Source organism: Lonchura striata, chromosome 14 (genome assembly GCF_050655825.1).
Source record: "Lonchura striata isolate lonStrDom1 chromosome 14, ASM5065582v1, whole genome shotgun sequence".
Taxonomy (NCBI): domain Eukaryota; kingdom Metazoa; phylum Chordata; class Aves; order Passeriformes; family Estrildidae; genus Lonchura; species Lonchura striata.
The window spans coordinates 7,985,581-8,009,117 of record NC_140716.1 but is presented as its reverse complement, the minus strand read 5'-3'; the positions used below and the strand labels follow the sequence as shown (position 1 = coordinate 8,009,117).

Below are 23,537 nucleotides of genomic sequence, written 5' to 3'. Positions count from 1 at the left end.
GGGTAGGAGATGGCACAGGGGGCTGCAGTGGGCAGCAGGGCTGTGCCTCCCCTCCTGCAGCACTGCCAGAGCTCTCTGAGCGTGGCAAGGAAGGGACCCGCTCACTGTGCGCCTCTGCCAGCACCCCTGTGACACGGATTTCTTCTCTTTTTTTGCCAAAATCTTATAGGATGGAAGCTCTTGAAGGTAGGGATGGTCAGTTTGCTATATGTACAGTGTCCAGTATGAGCTGAGGACTTCAGGCCTTACAGATGTCAACGGATGCCATCACTCGTATTCAGAGGTCACTGCTGCACTTGGGTGCCAGCACTGGTCCGTGTTGCTGCATCACTTGCTCCAGACCTCCTGGAAACATCTGACCCTACAGAAAATGATCCATATACTAAAGCTGTTTGGAGAAGGACACCAATCCTTTATCTGCATTATTTCATGTGAAGTTCAGCCTCTGAGATTTCTTAAATAAACAAAAAGCTGGAGAGGAAACAGCCTCTTGACAGTTTTTTGGGGGGAATAGCACCCAGCTTTCCTCTGATAAAAGCAAGCGACAGCCCCAAGGAGATGTCTGAGATTCCCACACATGGAATTCTGCCTGAAAAACCCATGGTCTGGGCTTATGAAGTTCTCACAGGGTCCAGGACTCCTGAAAATAACAGGGACCTTTCAATGGAGCTGAGCAAGAAGGTTTTATGCCCAACTCTAGCAGAACTGGCTTTTGATAAGTGGTTGAGTGGTTTTAAACAATGAAAAATTAAAACAATCATTCAATTAAATGTGAGCAGATGTCCTGAAGTGAACTGGTGTGGCCAGATTTACAGTCTTATTGATGATAACGCATGGAAGTATTTGATCATTCTTATTTTATGGCTCTCTTGTTTAATATTATCCTTTTTTATAGATGAGGTGATTTAAAAACCTGAGTTAAGTTTTTGCAGCAGCAATACCTTTTCTGAAAAAAAGCTAAAAAGCAAATCTCCAGGAAGAGTTTAGTTGGAGTATGCTGAGCTAGGGCGGGAGCCTTACTCAATTTTATTTAGAACAAAATTTAAAAAAATATTTAGCTATCTATAGATGAGACTAACAACTGGGGTTTTCAGAATTGCTTAGGCAACAGTCCCTGTGAATACTTTTTGAAAAATATATGATTATTTCATATGGAGAAAAAATCTCTATTATCAGGGCAGCCCTGGCCCATTTGCTCCCCTGAGGGCAGGAACTGCTTAGCACCTGCAGGGGCTAGCATTGTGTGAAAGCAGGATCTAAACCACTTTTAAAGAAGAAATGCCCCCTTTTAAAAAATAAATATTTTTTATTTATCCTAATCTTTTGTAAATACTAAAAGCTTCCCGTTTAGTAGATGTCATCCCTAACTATCCTGAATGTACCTTACTGATAACCAAATTTTTTTTCAAGGTCTGGGTTTTTGATTTTAGTGTACTTTTACACTCATGTAAGCATCCTGAGTTAAGGGAAAGTGGTGGGGAGAAGCCCCAGCTTGGGGATCCTTCACATTATTGCATTCAGAAAATGGAAAGTGTTCCTGTACACTGGATTCTAGCATAAAAACACCTTGCTGCATAATCCCCAGGTAAGAGGAGCTGCCCCGTGAAGCCAAAACAATTTCAAAGTCCTAATTTTTGTTTGGTTTCCATGAGCTCTATGCAGATGTGTTTCCTTCCTCCCCCCAGGCTGGCTGACAGCAGCAGGGCTGTGATGCTGAGCAGGTCCTGGGCCACCCTGGAGCACTGCAGCCGTGAGCCACAGGGGTGGATGGGCTCAGGACATCCCCACCAGCCTCTCTGAGAGGTGCAGAGCTCCTGGAAATGCTCTTGTCAAGCTCAGCACCCAAGGTGCCTCAGGGACACCGGAGGACCACGGGGCAGCATAGTGGCCTCTTCCCTGCCAAAAATGGACACTAATGAGGTGACATGTCTTAAAAGCACTTTTTCTTAAGGCTGGGTTTGCCCTTTTGCTTACCTGTGGTCCATTCTGTCCTTTTCAGGAGCTTTTCCGTGTCATTTCTGTATATATGTGCTGAATTTCTGATAAATCGGGCAGTAGCTTCACCCCTCTGTAAATGAAGGTGGTGCAAGTACTGAAAAGCAAGGAGAGTGCAAATAATTACTTCCTTGGAAAGGTGAAATGTGGTTTACCTCATTACAGTAAACTAATTAAAGCTGGGCTCAAATCCTGTCCTTTGGGCTACACATTAGTACCAGGTGATAATATGGCTAAGTACACAAAAGTCAATGGGAAATAAAAGTCCCTATTTGTATTAATCTAGCAGAGTGAGCAAAGTGCCTTCCTTTGGGTTTCCAAGGCTGAGTATTAACAACCTGTGTGAAGATGATGCTCTAATTCTTCTCTGTGACTTTCAGAGTAGCCCATGGCAGTATGCACTTGGAAAGGAAACACAATTCTGGATGAGCAGTTAATTTTCTGGAGGCAGAGCCTGTAAAAGTACTGCCAGCTAAGGGCCTGTTCAGGTTTGACCTCTCTCTAAGCTACCTCACACCCCAAAATTCTTCTGTCAGTTTAGGCTGTCCTCAAGAAGTTCATATTTTCTTTCACCATCAAGGTGAGGTGATGGCTGTAGAGGTCCTGGGTGACAGCTGGATGAATTTCCCCATCTTTTCCTTTTTTTTTTTTTTTTTTCCTTTTTTTTTTCCCTAATCCACTACCAAAATACTTTAGAAATACTTCAACAGGTTCCCTGCAGAAGTTGAACTGGTATTCTTGGGCAGCAATTACTCAGTATACTTCCTCCTTTCTTGTGACTTGATTTCAGTGGATTTTGCATTGAACTGGCCTCTTAATTATCTGTCTGTCCATACTGCAGCGTTTGTGGCTTTGCATCCCAAAGGGATTTTCTAGCTGGGAATGCAATGGCTCATTACTCACCAGCAATAAACTTGAAATAACTGACCTGTCAGCAAGTGTAGGAAAACAAATGAGATGAAGAATGCCCACAAAGTCAGACAGCAGGTTGCATTTCTGAGAATTGCAGGGAGCATGAAACTCAGTTCTAGTCTGAGTGAAAAGAGCAGCATGAGCAGCTCTTACATGTGCAGAACTGTCATTTTGAAGGTACTGCTGGTGTTGCTGACTTCTTTGCCATGCCTCTGCTTAGCAACTGCATACTAAAATGCCAAAAAACTCTGTGTTAAGCTGAAAGAGGAGAAACAGAAATGATAACTTCAAAGTGAGTGGCATCAGTGCCTTAGGCATCCATTTGGAAGTCCCATGAGAAGGGCCATATGTGAAACCCCAGTCATCTATGGCCAGCTGAACAAACCAGCAGCCTCCTCTCACACTTAAGCTGGATTCTTAGCAGATGGAGGACACAAATCCACCTTCTCATCAGGCTGTACAACATTTGCAGGACAAGCCCATGGCAGCTGTGGTAGTGGTGTCCCTGGTGTGGTGTCAGCTGGGACTCTGAAAAACTCCTTTTAGTGATGGCAGACCCTGAGCAGCTCCAATCCAGGCCAAGCCAGCAGAAAATCAGCCTAGGAAAAGGAGAAGCAAAGTGTGGGTGTAACAGGGCTGGCTGCTGCAGACCTTTAGGAGGAGTTGCTTAGGCTTTGTCCCTCTCCTCTGAGGGCTAATGAGTTATAGGAGAACTAGAAATCCCTTGCTCTCTTCCTTGGATGTTCTCCCAAGAGATCTGTTCTGCATAGGCAATTATTTGGTTTCCATTTGTCAAGGAAACACATGACACTATCAGAGATGACATGGAGAATGTCATGCTGAGTGCCTGCATTTGGGGAACTATGGGGCAACAGCCTTAACATCACTTGGGATCTCTGAGGCAAAATCAAAAAGCTTGAGATGTGGAGTCTGAAATTAACTGTTTTGATTTGGCTTTGGACTCTTAAACAAATCCTTTGAGAGCAGTGGTCAGAATCTTTATTTTGACAGAGCCTTTTTCAGTATAAAACTGCTGTACAAATTCAAGTAGGAGGTTTTTTATTTGTAGAATTCCTTTCAGAGATGCCTGAAGTGAAGGAATACCTATGATCTCTGCTAAATGGTACACTATGATGTTCTTAATAGGACCAAAAGATTATGTGTTATTTTCTCAAAGGTTTTTAACATGAAGGACAATAAATATATTGAAGAAGAAAAGTCTGTGGTCCTTGTTCAATGAAAAAGCAACATCTGTAAAGTGCAAGGTGTGCTTCCTCACAGCAAAGGTTAATTGTCATAAAAGGGTGGTAGTTATGAATTACTTCTTGGTAAATTGGAAACATCTGAAGACACTGTGTGAGGAGTTGGGTGGTAAAAAAACCTCCAAATGGCAGGCAGGGAAATTAAAGGTGAGGAGAAGGCGAGTGGCACAAAGTGCACAAAGTGTAAACCAACACTTTTCTCTGATCAGAAGTATGCCAGCTAAATATAATTTAAAAATCACTTGTCTGAGTCAGAATCTGAAAAAGGTTATAAGAAGAAATCTTTCCAAAATGTTTATGAACCACAAGGGAATGTAAATCCCACTTGAGGTTTACAAGCCCAGAGACACTGCTTTGGACTCATATTTTTGTGAATCTCTTTGTATATATTTAGTGTCCCATCATTTTTTCCCCTTTTTTGGAATGGTAGTGCAGATTTCTTTGCTCAGCAAAACAAATTTTAAAGAATCTTTCAGTGAATAAGAAGCTATAAAAGTCTGCTGGCTGCCACAAAGTTTTTGGTTACTAGAAATTAATCCACATTAATTAAACATGTGGGAAGGCATTAAACATGTGGAAATTTTGAAGAAATATGAGAGAATAGAAGTTTTTTTAGATCAAATTTGACCATACTGTTTGTGTCTGTAAGTGGTGGCAACTGTTCTGAAAAAAGTTGTAACAAAAGAAACATACCCAGAAGGGAACCCTGTGGATGCTTGTGAGGAGTCAGAGGACAGCCTAAGTCCCAAACTGTTCCCATCTTTATGATGCATTGCATATAATTAAGAGGAATGATGAAGAGGCTGAAAGCAGAGCCCTTTTGAGCAGAATGTAAGGTGAAATGCTCTCTGTGTACTTATTGAATCTAATAATTTACATCTCATTGAATCCAATCAAGTTAGCAGTTTATCACATTAAGATTGCATTAGGTTGGTTGTCTCCAGTGAGGCTGAATTACTGCTGGAGGGAATCCTACAGCTCCGTGCTCAGGGCTCTTCTATCCCCAGATAAAAGGTCCAGCTTTGGCTGGGATGTGCAGCAAGAAAGAAAAAATCCTCTGCAGGGGCCACCTCACTGGTGTTGTTCCAGGCTGTGTGTGCTGGTGGTGGGAGACAGCTGTGGGCCAGCAAAAGGAGACAGCTCCACACTCAGATCTTGCTTACACCCAGTCCCTGAAATGTCACTGAAGTCAGCAGGTTTGTTTTGAATTTTCCTTCTTGCAGCTGAGGGCTGATCAAGTCCTTTAAATGTGGCTTTATGACAGAAGGCAGCTGTTAGCCAGGTGCACTGGTGGATGACAGCAGCAGTGGGTGTATAATCCTGCTTTCTCCTCACCTACTGGGACTACAGAGTACTCTGTTTCTTACTGGAATTCTTTGAAATTCAGAACTTTCAGTTAATCAGGTGTGATCAGAAAGAGGAAATGAAAGTGTCCAGTTTGTAGTTGTGACAGCCCACAGGCTGCAGCAATAGAAAAGAGTGAGGGACAGAGTTAATCTTGATGCTGAGAAACAGAAATTAGAAAATGAGATATTTTATGTAGCCCAGTTACAATTTCCCAGATTTTACTAAAAATACCAAGTATTTTTGTAACTAACTCTTGCTTATGAGGCAAAACCAAATAACTGTGCTTTTTTTTTTTTCCATCTGTAAGTACCCAGCTTGTTAATTGGAATGAACTTGAAGAGAGCAGAGCTCTGTAGAGACTACTTGAATGCCATATACAGATTTTTACAGAGAATTTTGTCTCTCTGATGGAATTCTGTTGGGCAGCTTTGCAGTCCTGGGGGAAGATCACTGTTACTCCTTTCAGAGGGTGATGGAGCATCACCTGCCTGTGGGAGACAGCCCCCATGGGGCAGGTGGCTGCACTGGGTGGGTACAGCTGAGACTCAGAGCAGCTCAAAAGTCTCCTGACCTCCTGGGTTCTTTGTTTTGGGCGAGGATGGTTCCTTGTGCAGCTGAGAGTGCCCCACAGTGACCCACTGGTGCTGCCTGCTCTGCTCCCTGCAGGGATGGGCACTGCTGCTCCCAGGGCAGGGCAGCTGTGCCCAGCAGAGCCACTTCTGCCACCCCTGTTCTACTGAGGGAGGGCTGCACTGGAGGGGAATGTGTTCCAGCTGACCCAAAACATGAACATTTCAGCCAGAAGGTAAAAAAAACCAAAGGAACAAAGTAGTGGGAGGAAGCGAGTTATTCTGTGTAGCTTACAGGTGTGAAGACAAATATTTTCATTGGAAGTAGACATTTAAATAGCATTTTCCTCCGGATTGCAGCTGCTGGTTGCACAATGTCACTGAGCCTGTTGGTCTGATTCTCCATTCTCTCCCTGCTCTGCAGCTTTCCCACTTTGCAGCCTGCTCACATTCTGCTGAAGAGTGTGCAGAGAAGGGGGTTTAATATTTTTTTTTAACAGCTTGTGGGCAAAAGATTACCAGTATCCTGCAAATTGGTTGTCATTATTTAAACATCAGATAGAGAATTTTTGCCCTAGAGCCTGGGCCAAGTAAATATGGTTTTGCTGGAAATGGTTTTATAATAGTAATTTGAACAGGAGCTGAGGAGAAGGGAAGGCCTTCATCTCACTGCCCATATCTCATTACAGTTTACCCCAGTGCAGTAACATGGGAATCATCAGGAAAGGCAGCTCAATTTCTATCAAACACTCCACATTATTTTTCTTGGGACTTGCAGTATCTGTAAACTGATTAGGTTTGTTTTGGAAGAGGATAGATAAAGCAGAATTCCACAGAGGCTAGATGAAAATCCAGGTATTCCTAGATTATAATTCTGGGTTTACTGGTAAGGCATTTAAATATGTACTGCATTTTCAGAAAGAAATGCAGGTTTTAGTAAGTTGCTATTAAATTTCTGTATCTATTGAGAGTCAGTGGAGGTGCTTTTCAATAGTGACCCAATGTTCACATCCACATTTAGCTCAGGGGGAGTAATTAGGGAGGTGACCTCACTTGCCAAAGCCCTCTGGACAATTGGGCTGCCTTTCAGGTCCTGCTATCCTTAAATTAGCTGTTTTTTCCTGAGCTGACACCTTACTTATAATCAAGTAACACTTTAGTCCTTGCAAAGACCTTTCAGCTTTTGGGAAGGGTTCACACCTATTTTAATTCAGCCAGACGTTGGTGCAGAGCTGGGGCTGCAGGGACTTGCACAGAGTGAAGCTTGGCTGGTTTAACAAAGGTGACTTTGAGCTATCACTGTGCTCCAGTAATTGTGGGATTGGTAAGCTCCAAAGGAAAAACTGCAAGGGAAACTAGATTTTATCTGAGTATGATCTCTTCTTTGCCATCATTTACATGTTTCTGAGACAGGAGCACCATTAACACTTCTAGCTGATTTTATGTAAAGTCTCATTGAGTCACTGTGTTGATGCTGCTATTTTTACGTCTGACTTTTGCCATCACAAAAGAGATTAAATACACTAATGAATGGAGTCACTATGTTTAATATTTGGCCACTGAGCAGCTGAGCAGAAAAGACTTTAAGTCAGGTCATCCCATAGGGGAAGATGTTCTTTGCTGGTTTTGCTCTTTCACTGGGTTTATACAACAGTGAATGCAATCAATTTAGAGACTATATTCCAAATAATCTATGTGTTCTTTACAGTGAAATAACACAAAATATTCAGAAGTGTTCTTTCAGTGATTTCTCCTGGTGAACAGTTTAAAACAGCTGTGTGTTTTGACAACATGGAAAATCCTATTTCCAAGGCTGGGAAAAATATATTTTTTTAAGTTGGGCATATTTATTAAACTCCTAAAAGTTAATGGAAACCACAAAAGCCAATGAGGTCCAGGGAAGAAATAACAATGTTTCTCTCCTTATAAAACTGCCTTTTCCTGGGATAGCATTTGCTGTTCCCTGCAGGGAGGTGGCTGGTCCCTGGCACAGGGTGAGGTAGGCTGAGTCAGTGTCAGGACTGAGGTATCCATCAGGACAGAGTAACCCTAAAAAACCTCTCAAAACCTGTGAGCAGCTGCTCACCCTCCAAGCCAGGAATTTGCAGATGAGCTCATGAAAGCAGCACCTTCCAGGCGAGTCCATGAGCCCACCCTGTGTCCAGGCAGGAGCCTGGGCTCTCCAGGGGGATTTTCAGCACTGAAGAGCTGCTTTGACTCTGCTCCCAGACAAATATCTGGGGTTTCAAAGGGAGCAGAACCATGTCCCCTGGCCATGTGCTGTGGAGGAGCAGGAACTGGAATTCTATTTTATGCAAGAAGGCTCTGTGATCCTGCCGAAGCACTTGGCCTTAGGGAAAGATTATCAAGAACAGCTCACACTTATTTTTTAACATGCAGAGGAGAGAACAGTTTCCTGCTTATTTACTCCATTCTGCTTGGTTTTCAAGTTTTCTTTCTTGCAGACAGTGCCTACCACAAGCTTGGCAAATGAGCCAGAGAAGAGAACATGTGGAGTGACTCTGGTAGTGATGGACATGGCAGTGGGAAGGCTCAAACAAGCGGGCCAGAGCCAGGGTATGTTATGGAAACAAGGACTGCTGTAAAGCAGGGGAAGGGCTCTCTCACTTCTCTGCAGAGTAAACTAAATAAAAAGGGGGAAGCCCATCTTCTCTTAGGCATATAAAGAAGACATCAGAAACCATTTAGGCCACGAGAAGCAAGGGAAGAGCTGCATTTAATGGACTCTAGGTTAGAGCTGTACAAGATGAATAGATTCCTTGGAAATAGCAGGCATTTGGATAAAGCATCCTTCAACACAGAGCCCAGCTGTGACCCTGTTTCTCTGAAGGGCTATTCTCAGTGCCAGGTGCCTGACCCTGACGAGAGCAGTGGTTGCTGGGCTGCCAGGCAGAGATGCTGAGCCTCAGTTGTGAGGAGAATGTGTGTCTTTATTCCTTTCCAATTAACGTCACCATGTATAAATCTGCTGAGGGACTCCAGTGATAAAGAAAACTGACGTGCACCACTCCAGAGCAATAAATCTTTGGGCTCTGGCTGTGGGGATGCCAAATCCACTCATCAGCTTGTTATTCTTGAGCCCATCAATTGTGTGGCAGTGGTTGCTGCCTCTGAACACCATTGTTTGTGCAGAGGCAAAGCTCTGCTCAGGCAACTGAAAAAATCCTGGAAGTGAGAAGCTCAGGTTTTGCTTTTCTGCACATTCTCAGTTTTCTGTAAAGAAACCAGTCCCCATAATAAGTTTAAGAGCCTAGAGCTGGCTTTTCTGCCCCATTTCAGTACTGACAGTTTTGGGTTTTAACTCATGCTTGTGGATCTGTGTGCACAGTGCATGCATGTGTGGGGAACTCTATGGATGCAACCAGACAACTTCACAGCCTAAATGGCTGTTTTCTACTGGAATGGTTCTGCATCAGCATTCCTGGTTCTGCAGTGAACCCAGGCAGAACAGACTGCAGTCTCTCTGTTCTCTCTGTATTTCTGTAGGACACGTTGTAGGAAGGATTTGTTCATGGCTGGGGCTCCTGAGTGTGTCCAGGTTCAGGTACGAGCATTTTGAATTAACCCACTCACAGGGAAGGTAGCTCTTGGTGGTGAAATTTCTCAGCTTTGTGTTCAAAGAGGTTCTCTGCTCTGAAGCTTTCTGACACTAGAGAAGTTGAACATTACCTTTCTTCAAGTAAATCACATTATTTTTCTCAAGACCCCAGCATCTTATCCAACTGGTGCCAGGTACATCAGCCACATCAGGCTGGCTGACTGAAGTATTTGCAAAAGCCATACAGCTCCTAGTGATGGACCATTTGGGGCTTGTCCTCATCACAAGCTTTTTTATCATTATTCTCAAAGTAGAAGCCTGCCGCAAATAATATATGTAGTGTCTGGCATGAGCTAACTAATGGCCTGCTGGTAGGATGGCTATTTTGCTGCCTTCAGTACTTTTACTTGAATATTCTAGTGGGATGGGAGCTGTGTAATGCTAACTGTGGTAATGATGGGCTACCTGCACAAGCCTGTATATATATTTCTCAGAAAACAGCTCCCTTTGGTACTCATTTGTTCTTTAAGAAGATTATATTACACAGGCACTGGTAAAACCACAATTTAATATTATAAAATATGAGTGAAATGCACAAAGCCCACCCCAAAACAAATGAATAACATTGTACATAAATCATATTAGCCTACTTTTTTTCAGAACCACTTTTATTTCTTGAAGAGAAAGTGAGGGACTGTGAGAGTTGAAATTTCTTTTCTGAACAATCCTTGTAATTTTTCATATCACACCATGACAGCAGTCCCACTATGGGATCCTGTTTTTATGGTGGCTGTACTGTGGCATGAAAGATGATGTTCCACCACAGGAGAGCCGTGACAATGTATTACAGTACCTGGAGAGCTTGGGAAGTGACTGGTTTTGGGGAAGCTTCTGAAAATCATGTGGAAGGGAAAAAAATCAGGGAAAATTACTTTAAGAGTGGATTTATTTTTTTTTTATTTTATTTCTTTACTGGCTATTTATATTTTTGAAAATAAGTTAATTTTTCAGAATTTCAACCAACTCAAAGTCTGAGCAAGTGACTTTAAAATGTTCTGTATTTGTCCTTACAGTGTTGGATCTGCACCTTTTCCTCCCTTACTTCCTCATTATCTGTAACAGTGAAAACCCCCTGCAGATTCTCTCTCAAAACTTGACAAAATTTGAGCAGCTGCAGGAAAAGTGTTTCACTGAAATCATCCATTGCTATTTCTACATGAGTATCATTAAGTCTCAGACAATATTTCTATGCACAAAAGGGAAAAGGGAAGTGATTTTGAACAAGGGTGTATGGTTGTAACATAATAATATATTTGTGTGCCTTCATTATTTTTCACATACTTTAATTTTTCCTGTTCATGAGACAACAACCAACCAAGTTGTTGGTGCTGGTTATGCCTTCCTTCTCAGGGAATAATGCTTCTTTTTCTATCTATATATCCAAAGTAAATGTGATTGAACAATTCTTTAAATAGATTAGCACATGGGGTTGGATCTGCTTAATCTCATAATGCACAAGCAATGCAGGATCAGGCTCATAAACGCTGTGAAGTTTTCAGCCACTTTCTGCATGCTTTTAGCCCACTTTACTTGGAATCCACATTAAAAGCTAAATGCTTCAGAAGCCACCATCACTGTGTAATGTGTCAGAAGACTGGAGCTGTTAACGTTCTTGCTGTATTAAGATAAAATTGAACAAACACAGAGTTTTCCAATTTTTGTTTAATTACCCGAGTCACTTTTTAATAAATTAGGAAGTTGTTTCACTTCTTGTAAACAAATCTATTTGTATGAAGTTCCATTCAACTCAATTCTTGCTTGAATTTTGGGTGTCACCTTATATCACTGTTAAGATGATGAAATTAAATTGGTAATTAAAAACAATACCCTGAAGGATTTCACTTGCTTTTAAGAACCCTGAAAATGCAAGTGGTTCAATTCAGACCTGCTAGCTAAGACAAAGTCGTTACAGTTTCTGGAAATGGGAGAGACACCACTAATGAGAATTGTCCATCCCCACCCATGGAGTTGGGTTTAGCTCTTTGGAAATTCCCTGAAAATGCTCTTTTTTTCAGAGACTTGGTGGACAGGAGATGGGTAGAAAGAGCAGACACAATTTCAGACACATTTTGTTTCCAGTCTTATTTTTGCTTCTTTTCAGTTGCTATTTATTCTTGGCTATTATAACAATTCCGTACTTAATAAGCACCTAGATAACCAAACACAGACAGAAACACAGATAAATAAAATATTGATGTTATCTGGACATGCTGTGCTCCTGCAGCAATAAAGCAAACTATTTATACTGCTCTGAATAGCAGCATAAATTATAGATCAGATAATTATACCATGTGTTTGTGGGAAATAATAGGATGAAAATGAACCAAAACAAACCAGATGTGTAAGGAAGCAACCTTACACTCTGCACTGGCTTTATAAGGATTAGCAGTGAGCTAGAGGAAACGGTTCAGGTTTTGTTGATATCAGCTCTACACACAATACTTGTTGCCTGGGCTGCATCTAATGATAGCCAGTGATGAGAGCCTGTGCTTTGAATGCTACACAGAATAACAGATTTGAAGAGGGATTTTGGTCCAGGAATTTTAATTCAACCTCCTCCAGATTTCTAGAAAATTTGAAAAAGATGTATTAGTTTTATGTTTGAGATATAAAGATTTGACTAACAATTCTGCATCCATTTTCTTTTTAACATGGATATGATATTCTAAAAGAATGAATTGTGTTTTGGCAATATTTTAATGAAAACTGTCTCGTATTTGGTTGAGCTATTGGCAGGTTTTAAATGAAGGCGAGCTTCAGAGCCTTGCCAAAGTAGCACAGTACTGATTTTTCCTTCTTGTCCTTAAATGACCAACTTTCCAAAATGCCTGAGAGAAAAGACAAGAGATACAGCATGCCATGAAAATATGGCAGAAAAAGGGGGAAGGCATTGTCCGTGGGTGAAGTGTTTTCACTTCATTCCTTATCAGTGAATGTTCTCTTCCATCAAAGCAGCTGCAGGAAGGAGCGATGTCGCTCCTGAAAAGGGAATCCTGCTCCTGTCTGCTGGGTCACAGCTGAGCTGTGTCAGGGGAAGGGCCAGCTCTCTGCTGCCCAGGTCCCAGACCATCAGAGGTCAGAGTCATCCCACCAGGGATGGCTGGTACCTGCAGATGGGCAGGATCCAGCAGCTCTCAGCTCCTCTGATCCGGCGCTTGCACTCATTTGTACTTCACGCTTACAGCCAGCATTTGGCAGCTGCTAACAGTGACCTTGTCTGCAAGATGCTGAGGGACAGGGAAGCCTGGAGGAATGAAGCCCTCTGAAGTGGTAACCCAGACACTCATTAAATGCCCTGGCTGGGCTTTCATTCCTCCTCTGGATCCCTCTCTGCAGCTGCTCAACTGCTTGCATTTCTTCCAGATGTGCTATTTTATTATGATGCCTCCTGGACTAGGTGGAATAGCAATAATAATTTTTATTGTTTAATCATTGATGAGGTTAGGCTAAATTGGACATGAATTGGGTTATGTAATTCTAAATATAATATTTTGTGATGGAGCTGGGAAGAGAACTTGTCCCGGCAGAGGAAGCTGGAGCCAGGTCTGCCAGGCTGCAGGGGACACCTCTGCTCCTCCAGGGCTACCAGAAATGGGGAGGTCATGGGGAGGGATGAGAAGAGCTCTGCACTGCTCCCAGATCCCCCAGCCCTCTGCCAGGGGAGGAGGGAGAAGCAGGAAGCTCTCACTGGTTCTCCCAGTGCTGCCTTCATAATTTTCTCTATTTTCCCTGATAGCAGAAACAGAAATCTCCAGGGTTTTGTCCCCTCCTGGTTGTGTCATTTCTGCAGTCTCACTGCAGGATCCTGGTGCTGGGCTGGGGGTCAGATGATGATGACATGAAATGTTCTATGCCTGAGACAGCAGGAAAGGAAGAGAGGATTCAGAAACACCCAAACCCTTCTGCAGCCCCCTCAAAAATCCCAGTCACCCCTACCAGCCTTCCTCTCCCAACAGCTCCCCAAATCTCCTGGTGACTCTTCTGCCCCTCTTGTCACCATCCCTTGTTTGCTTTGCTTATCCCCAATGCCATATCCTGACTTCTATGCACCCAGGCTTTAAAAACCACGGATCTCCCAGAGAGATGCCTCCCCCCACACACTCCCTGCCCCTCTCTCCCTGGCACCAACACAAAAGCTGAATTGTGCATTTGTTGCTGAGACGTTCTGGAGCTGTCCCCAGCCATGGTGTGTAGCAGGTGAGTGCTGTGGTGATGAGAGGCTGTCGGGAAAGGGGCTGAAAACAAACTGTGTTTGTGTCTCTGCTCTGGAGTAACTGCCTGGGAGCATCAGTGCAGCTGCTGTGTTTGGATTGCAACTCACCCGAGCAAACCAGTTATGCCTGGTGGGGATGATGCTCAAGTGTTGGAACCAGTGAGTAACCTGGTGGCATTGTACATGAACCAAAAAATCTGCATACATCAGCATAAAAATATATCTGCATACATAACAATGTAGGCGGAGGTTTACATTAATTTATTAATTTGATTCCTAAGAACCTCCTATATTCTGTTCCCCATTTTTACTGCTTCTTGTGTATATTCATATGCTTCAGTTTGCTTTGTTATGAAAGAAAAATAATAAAAGATGATTCTGCAAGTATTATCATTGTTTCTAGCTCTCATATATCTTAGCAAAGGAAAACTGGTTATTAGGAAGCCTAGCTACAGAGCAATGTTATCTGCAGCAATATAAGATGCTTTTCCAACCAGTGTGGTAAATACACAGAGCAGTCACACCCCAGTTGTTCCTTGCATTAATGAGCCAACACAATACTAAAGATCTGCTCAGCCTGAAACCCAGTGCAGATAGCCTTGATGGTTTACAGTGCTACTTTTGAAATAATTGAGGAATGTGCTGGGACATTTTTCTCTGGAGCTTTTTATTCAGAAGTTTCACAGCCATAATTAACTGCCCTGAGCTGATGCATCAGCTGGTGCAGCTCAGGACAGACAGATCCTCTGAAGTCACTGAAATAATTCCTGCATTAGAGTTGCCCAGTTGTTTGTAGGAATTAATTCTTGATTTATTCTTTGGAGATCTAAGTGTAAGTTAAGGGTCCTCATGTACCATGAAAATACTCTGTAGCTGTAGGCTAGCACTGCTCTAATCACACAGATTTTAATCACAGAGATTTTAATAACAGAGATTTTATAGGTATGGTTATTTGTCTATGTCTTAATTTATTTACCTTTTTCATTGGATGGGTGGTGTTAGTTGGATGCTAAATATTATTTCAGAAGATCAGGAGGTAAACTGTGTCATCAAATTTTCATGGGAATGAGTAAACCAGCCTGAAATTATGAATCCATTTTTCTAAAACCTGCTAGGAATGGAGTCTAATTTCAAGCAGAAAACCTATCTAAATGGAGAACCCCAGTGTGCAATGAAGTGAATTGTGATGATTTGGTGGATTAAGGTAGCACTGGAGAGCAAATTCAAGATCACTTTGTACTATTCAACAAAAGTGTCTGTGTTTTTTGGAGTTACCTATATCTGTATTCTCAGGCATAGTTGTATATACAGTATTGAAACAGAGAGAATAATGTATAATGAGATAAATATATATATGTGTATGTATAGGACCTATACCCTGGACACAGAGCACTGGATGTGCTGGTGCAGGGAAAGCTGTCCTGCTCATGGGCACAGCTCAATCAGAGTTATTCCCATCCTATTCCCATCAGTAACAGTTATGAAGACCTTTGCAAATTGCAATTCCCTTGTCCTTGCATCACCCCTGAAGTAATATCATATCCATTTTACAAATGGGAAGCTGCAGCACAGAGAAACTCGATGGCTGTCTCTGGCCTTCTCCTCAATCAATGAGTATCAAATTAGCCTAATGTTCATTCGAGGGCTCAGATTTGTCGAGAAGAAAGTGTGATCAGTACCAGATTATGCCATTCATTGTCATTATGGTCAGAACAGCTGCACAGCATAAAGACACATTCCTGCTTGTCCTGGGAGCCAAGTCACACAAGTTGTGTGTTCCAGTCATGAAGCTTCACACTAGAAGTGGTCAGGCTGCAATCAGGCTCAGCTCAGCTGGGGAGAATATCTGCTCTCTCTATTCCTCCCATTAGGGGCTATTAAGATAGTTTAATGTAAGTATAATAAGAATCTCCTTTGAATGATAAATGTAACTTTCTAGCTTCCCAGTTCCCAGTTCCATCTGTACAGCAGGTAGAGATCTGGAAGCTGCCACTTCCAGAAAGTCATCTCTGGTGAATCCAAATCTTTGTCTGCTGGAACAAGGAGTACTGTGTGTCCTAATAAAATGGATGATGAAAAAAGAAGAAATAATTTTTAAATCAGAGATTCTGGCTGCAAAGCAATTATTCTACATGGAGAAGTAACTCCCTACAGACTATGATGTTTTGCAGGACTTCAGACCATAGAAGCACTGCATGTTTCCATCGCCCTATGCTTGTAAAGAAAGTATATGTTAGCTAATCTCATTCTAATTAATTAATCAATTAATCTTATTCTGTGATTTACAGCACATTGACCCCACCTACAGTACCACAGACTCACCAAAAAGCCCCTGAAAATACCTACAGCTGCTTTCAACACCAACAAACTGCTTTAGCAAATACTTGGGTGGGCAGTGATTTCTTTCAGCTTTTATTATTCTCCAAGGGCTATCCCAAAGACAGCATTTTGAACCCTGGACATCAAGAATGATGGGTCAGGGATGTATTTGTGTAAGACTATAATCTAGAGACTTTCTAAAGCTTGTGGAGCCTTCTATAATACTGCAAGCTTTTCCTGTAGATCTGCTACCAGGCTCTTTTTATGATGCCAAGTTTGCAGATTATGCTGAAGGCAGAACAGGCACTTGCTCAGTTCAGCAGTGAGAGGGGTTTGCTCTCTGGAAGGCTTTGCTCTGACTAAGCCATATTTTGTTCTTGAGCTTGTATCTGCAAATGTGAAAGTTTAGGTGTTGGGAGAAAAGGGAAAAAGAGTATATAGAGTATATAGAAACTGCCATAGCTGAGGATGCAGCCAAAACTCATCCAGAACCCAGACTGAAGCCTAGTTGCCAGTGTGCAGGTGGTTGGATGACTGCTGTGAAGACCAGCATCCACTTCCTACAGCAGCCATGGGCCCTTGTTGTATGTTGTTTCCATTGTTGCATTGAGGCCAGGTTGTTATTCTGTATAATTCTGTTTTTAGTCCTCTAAAATGTCAAATGCCAAGGTTCCAAAGGGAGAATGTCAGGGACGACAAACCCAGCCTGGCATATCTGTGTTGCTGAGACCTGGGTAGCAAGAGTCTCAAGTAAAGGCTAATGAAGAGACTGGAGGGGGGAAGGATATTACTATTCTTAAAATGTACACTATGAATTAATTTTAGAGAGTATTTTAGGACATTTCCTAGTCAAGGGCCTTCTTCCTTGATATCTGTGTGTGTTACCATCTCTTCATAGAGCTGGATGCTCAAGGATCCCTCTGTCAGCATCAAGATGTGCTCTTGGTTTGTTCCAGTGGAAACAATGGAAGGCAGCATAACCTACTCACCTCTTTTGATGGCTCACTTTAAGTTAATTTGTGGTAAGGCCACTTCTCAATGTTACCTGATGGCTCTGAAATCCTTGGTCAGAATAAATTCAGGTGTAGAAGTCTGCATCTACTCACAGCCTGTGTTATGATTTTCTGTGTTTGGATTCTTCCCAGCATCCATGTAGGGCAGACAGGTCTGGGTTTACCCGGTTCATGAATATTTTTTGTTGTCAATTAAAGACTTGGTGTGATGAAAAGTTTGTATCCTGCTTTGGAGTAGTGAACAGACTGTGCAGTAGTCTGTGGAAGGACAAAGAATTTGTGTTTTTCATGCTACCTTCAGTACTTGATGCCAGATCCAGGGAATTTCTCCATGTCCTGAACTCAGCTGCCTTCTCTCTAACGTGTTGCTGTAGAACTGCTTTTACCTCAACAAGCTGTGAAAATGGTATTGAGTAAGAGTGTGCACAGGCTGGGCTGGGTGGGGGGCTGTGTTCATGGGGTTTCTCTTGGCTTTGCAAGTCCAGCAGGAGGGAGCATCCCTCCAACCCTGCCAGCTGTTCCCTGGGGGCTGTGGGGTGTCACAGCTGCCTCCTGCCTGCACTGGAGAGCTCCATGCATGCCTCTGTGTCTTGGACCCAAGGGATTGCTTTGATGGTGTTCTGGGAGTATGAATGAGATTCAGCTGTACAAATTCAGCTTGAATATGTACTGAAGGAGTTCCTCTCTCCTGGGAAAAGCCCTAGTGAGGAGCAGAAGGGAGAAGCCACTTTACTGTCAGCTTTCTGCTTGGGAGGGGCATTTTGTGCTGCCCAGGTATCTGTCTGATACATATGACAGGCACGAGGAGATTGTGCTGCTGAGATTTGAAACTCCTTTGACCCTGGGATTCCTGAACAAGGACAGATGAAATAAAGAATAATTCTAAGGCATGCTGCACAAAACTTGACTGAAAACTGCAAGCACTAACACAGACATGAAATCCAAAGAAGCAATATATGCTTTCAAAGAAATAAAAGACAGTGCCTTCCAACAGTGTTGTTCTGATCTCTGACTGTAATTATTTTGCCAAATCATGTTTAAAGAGCATGGAGAAACCCAAGACAGAATAGCTGAAGAATTTTCCAGTGGAATAAGGAGTGCTGCAGATGTCTCTTGTAATTGCTGTTACATATTCAGCCTGAGTTTCTCTGCTTTGAGACGTATGTATAGAGATCTGAAAGGGCTGCAATAACATCTGGATGATGTTTTGGTGTCATAATGGGCTGGTAAATAATATTACTGAAAGTGAGGAATGTTGATTCTGCATATTCATTTTTCTGTTTCCTTCCAGCAGTAGTTTTCAGTGTTAAAATGAAGATGCCTGATAATGATCCATCCAGGCACTTCTGTCAGATTTGCAGTGGAGTTCTCAAGGGTAAAATTCATTAATAACTAATATTTGTTCTATTAAGCTTCTTCCACTGAAGTCTGACTGACCTGGTGGAATCCTAAATCCTGAGGAAGAGTGCTGCTACTCTTCAAAGAGATTTGGTAGCCTTGATGATAAATTGCTGGCCCTAAGGGAGACTTTCAAAGCTAGAAAAACGTGAGGAGCAAAAAAATGAAAGCATGTACTTAACACAAAGCTGTCTGGTGCTGATGAGATGACAAGATCAGTCATCACTACCCCAGTGTTTGGAAATAAAAGGTGGGGATTCTAACAAGCACCTACCCTGATTTTATAGCCAGTGCTCCAGTTGTATAAAGCAATTCCTTCCAGTGCAGCCATTGTGATGTGCCAGTTTACAGAGATGGGAGCTGTCCCCTGTACTTCAGCAGACTGTAAATGTCAGCTCTTAGCTTCAGAAATAGAAAAAATTGAGCCTTGTTGTGATGCACTGCATGATCATCAGCTCTTAATCTACTTAATCAAGCAGAAATAATAGAAACTGGCTAATCCTGGCACCTCCGTTTTCCCTTTCTTGGGGAGAGTGTTGACTTTTTCAGCAATCCCCATACTGATGAATTTTCAGTCAGAGGAGGAAAGGGAAAAAAAGAAAATGACAGTTATTTGTTATTTGCATGCATTTTCCTATCACATAACTTGAGGCTAATCCCAGCTGCTCCTATCAAGGTACATTCCTGTCTCCAAATACTTCACTGCATCATTTTCTTAGCATTCTTCTGAGACACTTTTCCTGTGTTTTCAGGACTGACAGTGGAAGGAAATTTTTAATTAAACAAAACTAGATACAAGAAGAGTACCATAGTATATTTAGAATGCTGAGAGTTAAATAAAGCCTTGAATAAAATAAACTCCACAAGCTGAAGTTAATTTCTTCTGTATTTATTTCCTTCTATTCATTATAGCACTACAATACAAAGGCCAAATAAATAAATAAAAAGGCCTGTGTTCCTCTCTCCTAGAGATAAGTTAGACCTTGGCTCTGGTATAATTTTTTTCCTTTACTGTCTCAACCACTGAGAGACAAACACTGCAGATTAAATCCTCCAAATTCAGCTTTGAAGAAAATTTTTTTGTCTGAATTTTTATTTAGTCTCCTTGAAGATAGTAACATGGAGGCAGAGGGAAGAGCAGCTCTCAAATGTTGTAAAGTGTGGGTGTAGCCAGTGCAGTGAACACACCAGGACAGCACTGACCTACAGAGGAGGCTGTGCCTGCACTACTCACAGGGACCTTTGGTTAAAAAAAAGCTACAAAACCCAAACTAAGTGATGGTGCTGTGATGGTGCTGTGACTCAGAGAGTGGGGTGAAGATCGTCCCGGGAAGAAGGAGCAGGAACATCCCTACGTTCCTTCTGACCCAGGCAGTTCCACAAGAGATTCTCATTTTTAATGCGTTGTGTCTTTTCCTAGCGGTCCCACTGAAGTGCTCCTGAGCGTGGGTGTGGAGGGTGATGCTCCGACCTGAATGCAGGAGCAGGACCAGCAGTGCCTCCTCGAGGTGCACGTCCTTGGGGAGCCAGTCAGGCAGATTTTCTGCAAACACCACCAGGGCTTGCATGACTCAGTCTCTGGAGCTCTTGCCATCTCCTCCCCACATTCCCACATTTATTTCCAGCCCACTTCCAGTGCAGCTGAGCACATACCAGATACTGAGGCATGCAAACATTGGCTCTGTTTGTGTCAAGTCACTTTTTGGCAAATTGGCACCAGAAGTTATGATTACGCACTGATGGTGTTGATGAGTGAAGTCAGTCTAATCCCAAAATAGAGACAATCTGTTTTGAGTTAGAAGATTGCTGGGAGAGCTGACCCTGTTACAGGTGAACATTGGGACATTTCATTAAGAAGGGTTCCATTCTGTTGATACTGTAAAGTTCTGATGTGGCTTCTTTGGAACTGGCAATAAAGAACGATTTCTACTTTCACTTTTAGGACTACAGCATGTTATGGAGAGAAATTCTTCTGGCATGTTCTCTGGCAGTATTTAAGAGCTGAGACTTTTTAGAAATGCAAATGGCTGAAGAGAAAGGTCAAGAATGGCTCTAATTTGGTAACTAATTTCCATGCTTAACGATGTCTTACAGTTGATTGTTGGTCGTGGTACATTTCTGATCATGGTACAATTGTTGTGTCAGTCCTGTGCAAAATGAAGACTCGAGTTCCTTCAGGAAGCATTGATGTAGATGACCAAGTCTCTGTGGTTTCAATATATATCATTCATGGCTCTTCCAGATAATAATCCTCCTTGTAAATAGAACCCCCTGAAGATGGTGCTGGAGGAGGCAATGGATTAGCAAGCAGGATTCACATATTTTTGTGCATATTTTTGCAAGGCACAAGTGAAACTACTCAAAGCCTGTAGTAATTACCCCCATCAGTCTGGGAAACATATAGTATAATATAATTTATATAAAGCATGCCTGGACTTAGTGTTTTCCCATTTCCAAGCTCTTAGTTTTATTTCCAATAGCAGGGAAGCTGCATCAAATGTATTTACAGCCCTTACAATATGGGTCTTAAAGTTGTAAGGCTGCAGGAAGCTAAGAGCTAAGTGACATAATGGGTGATGGATGAAAGAATGAGTGCAGCTAGAATGGTTAAACAGCTCCAGAGCCATAGAGAGACATGGGAACCATGTCTGAAGTAAAGCATTAATTTTTGCTGGCATTTAGATGGCAGAACTGAGAAGAAAAAATAAGACCATGGAATGGACTTTTTTACAGTTGGTTTCTCTGACCCTGTTTAAGGTCAGAGAGACTTCTGTGTCTTGGCACTGGCAGGGGCTGGTGATCCCTGCTGAAATGGCTTTTAACACTGGCAGAGCTGGTGCTGGCAGGGGCAGGGAAGGGATGGAGAGAAATGAGGGATGAAGGAGCCATGAGGTTGTGTCCCAGCATTTGAGTAATACAAGATGGACACAGACTCAGAGGTTACAGGGACTTCTGCTACAAACTTCAGAGTCAGCAACTGGACATCATAAACTTAACTGCTTTGGTCAATTGTAGAATAATGATGAGCTGCCAAAATGTCCAGTCTGGAAAGAGCTGCCATAAAATTCTCCATTTTATCAATTAAAATGTCCTTGGTGAGGGTGGGGAGTGTCTATACAACAGTATAAAAGACATTGGTAAATTTTCTTTTACAATAAACACAAATACAGGGAAAACGATAAAATAGCTCATATTTAAAAGCATCAATTCTTTAAATAAATGAAGAATGTCAAGTGTGATAGGCTCTTCAAGGACAAGGTCCATTCACAGTCAGTGAGATTCTGTCCAAAAATCCACAATTCTCACTTAGTACAGAGCATTTCTAAGCTCCAGTGAATTAGGCTCTAATCAGAGGTCAAGCTTTTATAAACTAAACATACTTGGAAAATAAAAAAAGGCAACCTACAGTAAGTCATCTTGAAAGACAAACTTGGAGGAAAAAATAAATGTTGCCCTATGTGCAAAAAATATTACAACAATTTATCTTTTTGTGTCATGATGAACCTCTAGGAAAGATGTAAAGTAAGAAAAAATAATGGTGATGATAGATATTAAATTTAGAATTGTAGCACTTCATTTATTAGATAGCAGAAATCAAAATGCTCTAAAATGTCTGTTTTGTCTGGAGGCAAATGACTTAAAACAATCTATGTAATGGTTTATTGCACCAGTAAACATTTTGGGAAGCTCTGTATGGAGAATTTTATAAAGAAATTAGTTAAATTTTGTGTAAAGTGCACATAATGACTCTTTAGAGAGCTCAAACACTGTTGGATTTTACAAACATGAGCAATAGATCTAGATTGCTGCTTAACACTCACGGCCTGATTGTGCCCTTTCTAACAAGGAAAAGCCATGGGAATGGGATGCCCTCTCAGATAAAGATAATAGGCCCTAGAGCCCACTTTTGCTAAGATAAATTACCAGGGAGTTCCACAGGACAGCTGAACCTGTGCAGCATGACCCTGCATCCCTCACTGTGGGGTAACACTGTGCTCAGTTTGGCACCAGGACGTTCACCAGCCTCTGGTCAAGAAAGTGTAGGAAACAAGATTTTCCCTTTCTAATCATCTACTAGAGCAGATGCAATGAAAATATTATTAAAAAGCCATTTTATGTCCAGAAATGTAAAAGAAATCTATTTACATGCAAAACACAGCCACCTAAAAAATAAATAAAAAAATAAAAAAAAAAAAAAAGGAGAAAGAAGAAGCCAACCAAAACTATTGTAATGGTATAATTTTCATTACTACAGTTCATGGAAGTGGCATCATGCAGAGTACTGAAGCAGAGTAAAGGTTTGAGACACAAAACTGTGTTCAGAGTTACAATTGTAGCCTCCAAGTTTAAAACATTTTGGGTCTTACCTTCTGCAATAAATCAGTAAATCAGCCTTGTCCCATTGTAAAGGAAGCTGGACCCACTTCCAGACACCAGGGTTCTTTCTCATTAGGGTCATCTGACACAATGGGCTGGAAACCAGGTATTTTGCAAGCTCCACATTTATTGCTGCCAAAAACTTTTCAGCCTTGAGAGACTGAAAAAAATGTGTGACAAAACAATTGTACTTTGGGGATAAGGCACCTCCAAAAAAAAAAAAAAAACAAACAAACAAACAAAAAAACCACAAAAACAAACAAACAAAAAAAAAAAAAAAAAAAAACAAAAAAAAAAAACAAAAAAAAAAAACCAAAAACCTGGTTTTCTCTGTCTGGTTGCCAAATGCTTCCTCCCATATAAGCAATTGAAAAGTCTCCTTTGAGCCACTTCTCATGAATAGCATAACTGCAGCAAAAATGTATGGTCTGAAAGCCCATCCTAAGTATTTAAACAATCTGTTCTCAGACTCAAGGGGAATAGCTGCTGACCTTCTCTCACAGGAAAGTTCTG

At 41.8% G+C, this 23,537-nt stretch overlaps 1 long non-coding RNA gene across 3 annotated transcripts in view; it reads left to right on the top strand.

The window, feature by feature from the left end:
- Window positions 1-23,266, top strand: part of LOC146766075 (uncharacterized) — a 49,647-nt gene extending 26,381 nt beyond the window's left edge. For all 3 annotated transcript variants that reach the window (XR_014958527.1, XR_014958528.1, XR_014958526.1), the window contains one exon: window positions 170-23,266. This is a non-coding gene — a long non-coding RNA (uncharacterized LOC146766075). The remainder of the gene's footprint in view (window positions 1-169) is intronic.
- The last annotated feature ends 271 nt before the right edge of the window (window positions 23,267-23,537 follow it).